Here is an 8,135-nt window from a genome sequence, read left to right as displayed (position 1 = left end):
TATACACACACACACACACACACACATATATATCACACATATATATATATTATTTTAGAGAGAGAGGAAGGGAGAGAGAGATAGACAGAAACATTGAAGAGAAACATCATGTACTGGCTGCCTCCTGCAGTCCCCCTACTAGGGATTGAGCCCACAATCCGGGCAAGTGTCCTGACCGGGAATTGAACCAGTGATCCCTTGGTTCATGGATTGATGCTCAACCACTGAACCACACTGGCTGCTCTTTTCTTTTTTCTTTTAAAAGAAAATACAGAATTCTTGTAAGTTAAATGTGTCACCAATAGACTGCATTTAATGCCAGAATAGGTGTGGCAAGTGCTAGGGTGTAGCGAAAACAATACTGGCTTTAACATCCTGGGCCTCCATCACTTACTCTGTCACTCCCTCTGTCCCATGGCTCTCTGCCTAGGCCAGTGATGGCGAACCTTTTGAGCTCGGTGTGTCAGCATTTTGAAAAACCCTAACTTAACTCTGGTGCCGTGTCACATAGAGAAATTTTTTGATATTGCAACCACAGTAAAACAAAGATTTATACTTTTGATATTTATTTTACATATTTAAATACCATTTAACAAAGAAAAATCAACCAAAAAAATGAGTTCACGTGTCACCTCTGACACGTGTGTCATAGGTTCGCCATCACTGGCCTACACGGTCTCTGCCAAGGGAACATTTTAATGAGCAAGGCAGCTGCTCAGTAGCAATTACAACAGGGTACTGCCTCCTAGAATCCACTGGTGGTATCTCATGAAAAGGGTGGAAGGTGGATAGAGGAGAACGATGGTCAGAGAAATTAAGGCAAAAAAGACCTTTTTTCAAAGTGTACCCAGGAAACTTTCCATGTCTACAGTAAGCCATAATAATTGCAGAGGAACAAGGTGAGGCCAACACCCACATTCCTTCCCTATAATGATGGTGACCATAGTCTTAAGGCAAACACCTGAACATGTAATTTTAGTACAAAAGAGCTTCTTTTCAGTTAGGTGTTAGAGTCTAAAGTTACTACATTAGATGAAAATCTTTTATGAGTAAATTTATTCTTGAAATTCTTTATATGGCCTGTGAAGTATAGCATATGTGTTTTAGATATGACCGAGAATTCAAATGTACAAAATACATTATAACAATATAAGATTAAGTAGGCCCCCTACTAGGGATTGAGCCCACAATCCGGGCAAGTGTCCTGACCGGGAATTGAACCAGTGATCCCTTGGTTCATGGATTGATGCTCAACCACTGAACCACACTCGCTGCTCTTTTCTTTTTTCTTTTAAAAGAAAATACAGAATTCTTGTAAGTTAAATGTGTCACCAATAGACTGCATTTAATGCCAGAATAGGTGTGGCAAGTGCTAGGGTGTAGCGAAAACAATACTGGCTTTAACATCCTGGGCCTCCATCACTTACCAGTTGTATGATGCTGGGCAAGTTATACTTACTCTCTGTCTCCTCATCTGTAACATGGGATTAAATCTGAACTTGTACAGTCAGCAGTGAGCGTTAAATGTGACAAAGCACCTAGTCTGGTGCCAGGCCCATAATATGTTGCTCAACATATGGTACTAACTATGAACCAGATAGGAGCAATAGAAAACAGTACTTAAAACCAGGACTAGGGTGAAAAATATAGAAATACAGGTGACTGTATTTTACAAGAATGCAAGTATTTCTTACATGCCATGACTCTAAGGTGACTTGTTAGACATCTTAATCTCTGCCCTCAACTCCATGAAGTCATTCCTTAAATTCCCCAAATACTCTGTATTCTCCTACCTCATGCCTTTGCCTAAACACCATTCCTTCCCATGTTTACCAATAAGGAGTTGGGCAGGGCTTAAATGCCCAGCTTAAATCCAACCTTATCCAAGCTTTCCTAGAGAGTTCCTCTTATAATTTACCTCCCTTCACATATCCCACAACACACTGTGCCTTGGTTATAGCATCTGTGCCTTCCACTTATTTTATTTACCTACCTCTTCCTTCCCTAGAAGGCAAGCACCAGGTCTGATTCTTGTCTGGTTCCCTCACAATGCAACACAGGGCCTAGGCTCAGCTGGGCACATAGTGGCTAAATCAGACTTGTTAAATGTTCCCAAGGCAATACTGCTGGCAGGCAGCTTGGTGAGACACTGCTTGAAATTATTGCTTCCCACAAAGAAAGGCCATCTCCCTACCTTGGACCTTCACCCAAATGGTTTTAATCCAGCTGTTCTCAACCTGTGGGTCGTGACCCCTGAAAATACATCCTGCATATCAGATATTTACATTACGATTCATAACAGTAGCAAAATTACAGTTATGAAGTAGCAACGAAAATAATTTTATGGTTGGGGGTCACCACAACATGAGGAACTGTATTAAAGGGTCTCGGCATTAGGAAGGTTGAGAACCATTGTAATCTAATCTCAAGTGTGAAAGAATATAAAGATTGCATTCCTTGGAGATTATAATGAGATGCCTCTGTTCATGGAAATAAAGTGATTTTCCGTACAGCCAAATTGGTACATACAATAAATGAGATTAGCCATCAATGGAAGTGAATTTATAGGACAGTTAAAGAGAAAAACACAGAGCCTAGGAAGCTAATTAACTTTAACTGAAGTAGGGATGATAGATACCACCTACATTGCATAAAGTTGCCCAGAGGATTAAGTGACATTAGAGATGCAAAGCTTACCTCAAGGGATCCACACAGTCAACACTCAATCTATTATCTAGGCCCCTGGGCTATTGTGTTCTTAATAAGTCTACACCAGAAACTAGCTTATCCACTGACCTGAGTTTGGTCCACTTGAGTCCTTCTTTCCAGGCAACCTCTAAAACTGTCTTAACCCTCAGCCTTGGTGCCTGCACTTGAGTACAATGCCTGGTGGAGCCTGGGGACTTTTCTATTTGACATTTTCATCTCTAATTGCCAGAGGGTGGTGAGAACCCCAAGCTGTGGAGATGTTATATTCAGTCAGTACTACCACTGTTCCTTCACATTTTTGCTTTGGCAGAGAAAAGCTCTTGGTTCAGAATTCCCTTTGATTGCAATCTCCTGCCATTTTCCAAATTCCTGGAACTTGTGACCCCTTATACCCTGAAGTCAACCCAGGCTTCCAACTAACTGTTCTCAAGATGTGTTGTTAGCACTTGACACAGTATTCCCCCTCAAAGAATATGACCAATAAATATTTATGAAATGAATGAAGCATTCAACCATTTTTCTTCATCACAAAGGCTGATGGAATTGATTCTTAAACCCAGCAGCCCTGGGCAACAACTAATTATTCCTTCCCATCTCAGTTAAAATTTCAGAGCCTTTGCAGACACAGGTCTAGACTTAGGCGGGGGGAGGGGGGGGGTGTTAGAAAGCGGTTCTAGCGGTTCTCTTGAGTGGGGATTTGCTCAAACAAGCTCCAAGATAATTCTACCTCACTCTGAGCAAAACCAGAATTTCTGGAGAGTGTGGGGTTACTCACACGGGATCCATGTTATAGCATGCATATCCCCAGAGCAGTCAAGGAACCAGGTGAGCCCTAGACTGTAGCCACTCCCAGCCCAGGGCGTTCTTATGTGCAGCCATTAAAACCAATATCTCTGTTCCCTCATCTGACTAGGCCCCGAGACTTTTCATCTAAGAAACATTATGCTAGGCAGTCTAGTTTTTCCTGAATAAAAGAGATAAAAATCAAAGAAAGGAAAAGCCACTCTCTTCATAGAACACCGTTTCCACTTAAAAGAATGGCTGACAGGTGAAACCGGTTTGGCTCAGTGGACAGAGCATCGGCCTGCGGACTGAAAGGTCCCAGGTTTGATTCCAGTCAAGGACATGTACCTTGGTTGCGGGCACATCCCCAGTAGGAAATGTGCAGGAGGCAGCTGATCGATGTTTCTCTCTCATCGATGTTTCTAACTCTCTCTCTCTCTCTCCCTTCCTCTCTGTAAAAAAATCAATAAAATATATTTTTAAAAAAAAAGAATGGCTGACAAACTGATTATTTGAACTTAGGTTCTGTCAGACATTTTCTTAAAAAAAATAAAAATGAGCCTGTTACTTCAAGAAAAACAATTTATTTATGACCAATGATAAAATTCAACCTTTCAAGCAAAACTTAGAATTTTGGAAAACCTGTATCCACCATCATGAGCTTGACAATTCCCCAATACTTAAAGGCTTTACTGATGTAACTGGAATTGATGTTAACAAATCTTATCTATAAAATGAAATGGGAAAACATTTGGAAAATCTGCATAGCTCAGTAAACCTATTTTCCAAAGGATCAAAGCATGATGTTAAAGAATCACACATTGTCCTGGCCAGTGCGGCTCAGTTGGTTGGAGCATCATCCCAAACACCAAAAGATTGCGAGTTTGATCCCTGTCCGGGGCGTGCATGAGAGGCAACCAACCTCTCTCTCTCGCTCTAAAAAACAAAAACAAAAGCAAAAAAAGTCAAACATTGGTCAAAAATCCAATAACTTTAATGTAAATGAATATTTACACTCCACTGATATGGTCACAGATTCTATATTGCAAAGAAGAACATCAACTATCATCTGGAAAGGCTATTAAAATACTCCTCCCATTTCCAACTCCTCATATAGGTATCTATATGAGACTGAATTTTTTAATGTGTTTCAACCAAAACAATATATTACAAAAGTCTGAATACAGAAGCATATATAAGAATCCAGCTTTTTTATATTAAGCCAGACATTTAAAGTTTTGCAAAAATGATAACAAGACCATTCTTCTCACTCATTTTTTAAAAATAATTATTTTTTCATTAAAAATTATGTTACTGTAACAGGTATAATATTGCTATTCTCAAATGAATTAGTAACTAAATATTTTTACTTTCTCAGCTTTAATACTTAAATTGGTAGATATCAATAGATATAACCAACAAAAGCTCTTCGGGTCCTCAATAATCTTTAGGAATGTAAAATGGCCCCCAACACCAAACACTTTGAGAACTGCCAAAATACACAAACAGCAATAGTGATAAACAATGATATAGTTCACAGCATTACCTGGATAGCTCTTTGGGGGCATGAATAAATTTCCAGCCCAGCCTTTTTGTCCATAATTTAGGGATTAAAGGGGAATAACCTGGGTCACCAGACAGCTGTCAAGGACTGCTCTGAAGCTGGATCAAATTTCTAGCACTAAACCTGCTTCTATTCCTCTCACGGATTCCTTACACAGTATGTCCAAGAGTACCTGTACATTTGTAGAGTGTCCCCCAAGACACAATGCTGTATCTAAGTAGAGGCTCTACAGCAGCTTCCAAATTCTATTCTGAAACGGCCCATTAGAGCACTCTACATTGACGGCACCGGACTCCAATAGCTCTCCTGTAACCAAGGCAGGCAGAGGACAACAGCAGCAGCTAAAATTCCCTTCCAGAAGCAGAGAAAATAATGAATTCCCAGTCTAGAAAGACTCATCAGCTCAGTCATCACCATTTACTCTTCTGTTCACTCATTTATTCCCTCATTCAACAAACATTTTAAGAGCCCCTACCTGATGCCAACCATTGTACAAGGTGCTGGAAAACATAAAGCTATATAGAGCTCCTGCCTTAAGAACACATGCTTAAACCAGGCAGGCTCATGCACTGTGTTGTCAATGTTCCCAACCTACCTGGATGCCTCATTCATTTGAAGAATCAGGCAAGAACATAAATTAAAATAATACACGCCAAAACCGGTTTGGCTCAGTGGATGGAGCGTCGGCCTGCGGACTGAAGGGTCCCGGGTTCGATTCCGGTCTAAGGGCATGTACCTGGGTTGCGAGCACGTCCCCAGTGGAAGGTGTGCAGGAGGCAGCTGGTCGATGTTTCTCTCTCATCGATGTTTCTAACTCTCTATCTCTCTCCCTTCCTCTCTGTAAAAAAATCAATAAAATATATATTAAAAAAAATACACAAATGAAAAATAAACAAACAACCAGGATACTGGGCTTCTTTACTTAATGTAAGCTTATTATTTCCTTTTTGAATACCTATCCAGTTTAATGATCTTCCTTTAGCTCCCCTTTCCTATCTTGGTCTTTCTTTAATCTCCAGGCTCCTTTCTGGTTGAGCTTACTACCAAGGCACTCTCTGGTCCCTGGCATTCATGACTTGGCCCCAGCTAACCTCTCCATGCTCCATTTCTACCTGAGAACCTTAGGCTCTATTCATACTCAGCACGTCAGCACTACTCCTTGGCAAATTCCTACTCATTCTCTAAGATCCTGGTTAAAGGTCAAAAAAGATTTGAGGGACCAGATAAGTAGAGCTAATTATGTTAGTATTGTACCTATTATTTTGTACTATAAACATATTCTCTATCTGTCCCCAAACTCCTGGTAGAATGGGAGCTCTTTGGGGGTACGGAGTGTACGTTGGTCACTTAAGTGTGCCCAGGACCTAGGGTTGTCTTGGACCTGGCACAAAGCAGGCCTTTACTGAACAAATGAACAGCCCTGACCAGGTAGCTCAAATGGTTAGAGCATTATCCTGATAAGCCAAGGTTGCAGGTTTGATCCCCAGTCAAGGCACATACAAGAATTAACCAATGAATGCATAAATAAGTGGAACAACAAATTGATGTTTCTCTTTTTCCCTCTCTCTCTCTCTCTCTCCCCCCCTTCCTCTCTTTCTAAAATTAATTTTTTTAAAAAAGGTGAAATAAATGAACAAATGCTTAAAGCCCATCTGGCTCATGTCTCAGCTGACTACACAAATAGAATCTAAGACACAGCTGAACGAGACATGCTATGTTAAAGGCATGACTGCATCACTCCAGGCCACTGATGAGGGCTTCACTGCAAAGAATCTCAGACCATTCTTTTTTCCCCCCAGACCATTCTAATGCTGGCAATCAGAGCTGCAGTTAATTCTCAGGGAGCTGATATCACAGTACCTCAGTGCCCTGGAGCTTTCACTCAAACTCCCACCCAGGCTGTTGACTCAGGTCCTCCCAGGAGGCAGAATGGTTGTTTCATATCATAAAGTCAGTTTGTGGAGAATCTACTCTTGTTATACAAGCTGAGTCAAGGAGAGGGTAGTGAGTATCTCTGACCTCCATGGCCTTCCACCCCCTCCTCCCCGAAAGGCTAGCTCATCCATCGAACCTATCTCCTGGGTGCAATCAGCCACAGAAAAGCTGTTGTTCACTGACCTGGAACTGTATTACCTGCTACTCTGTAACCCCAGCACAGATATCTCATGGGTGGAAGAGTATGAATTTTGGAGGCAAGACTGTTGTGAGTTCAAATCCCCGTTCTGCCATTTTCAGTATGATCTTAGATGAGCTTTAATTTCCTCATTTATGATAATAGAATAAAACCATACTTTACAGATTTGTGAGGACAGAAGGAAATAAATTATGTGAAGTACCTGGCCTGGGCCTGGCACACAGTAGGTGCTCAATACCCGTTAGTTTCTTTCCTCTTCTGTCCTGGAAGAAATGACAGGGAAACTTACTAAGTGAGACTTGTCCAATCCAAAGTTATTACTTGAAGCACAGGACAAAGGACTAGACAGGTGACCTTCAAGGCCTCTTTTCCTATATTCCTATATTCATTTCATTCCTATATTCAAACTAATCCCTATATTCATTTCAGAATGGAGGCAAACAACAAGGAGAGCTGGAGATCTAAGATTCTTGAGTAGGGACTAAAAAGGAGATGGCCTATAGGACTGCCGCAGGGCAAAGAACCAAAGGGTGCAAACACAAGGCCTTTCCTGGGACATACCGTATTTGCCGGCGTATAAGACGACTGGGCGTATAAGACGACCCCCTAACATTTCCACTCAAAATACAGAGTTTGTTATATACTCGCCGTACAAGACTACCCCCTCTTCCGCACACCTTCCACACACCAAATAAAAGGTAAAACGATATCAGATTTGATTTTAACATTTTAATTTATATTCAAATGCTTATGACATGCAGGAAAACTGTCACAAGGCTGTATGTAATCAAACATATACATAAAACAGTGCAAGTTTATTACCGGTAAACATACCGGGAATTCACTAAAGAAAACACACTCTATAGACTGGTACCGTAGATGCTTCTCAGGAACACAGGCAAGCAGCCCACAACCTAGAGGGACTGTCAATGATAGAAGAAAGAT

The 8,135-nt window shown here is 41.0% G+C and overlaps 1 protein-coding gene across 7 annotated transcripts in view; it reads right to left on the bottom strand.

The window, feature by feature from the left end:
- The window catches only part of FAM193B (family with sequence similarity 193 member B), a 37,517-nt gene that overhangs the window by 23,046 nt on the left and 6,336 nt on the right, over nucleotides 1-8,135 (bottom strand). For 5 of the 7 annotated variants that reach the window (XM_015563341.1, XM_015563339.1, XM_015563343.1 and 2 more), the window contains exon 2: nucleotides 7,393-7,453. The exons of 1 other annotated variant lie outside the window; for it this stretch is intronic. The gene's annotated coding sequence lies outside the window, so the exon portion shown is untranslated. Of the gene's footprint in view, nucleotides 1-7,392; nucleotides 7,554-8,135 lie in introns of those variants that run through there. One more of the 7 variants, XM_015563340.1, reaches the window with a different exon arrangement.

Source organism: Myotis davidii, unplaced genomic scaffold (genome assembly GCF_000327345.1).
Source record: "Myotis davidii unplaced genomic scaffold, ASM32734v1 scaffold438, whole genome shotgun sequence".
NCBI lineage: Eukaryota > Metazoa > Chordata > Mammalia > Chiroptera > Vespertilionidae > Myotis > Myotis davidii.
The sequence above is the reverse complement of the archived record's forward strand: the minus strand, read 5'-3'. Positions and strand labels throughout refer to the sequence as shown.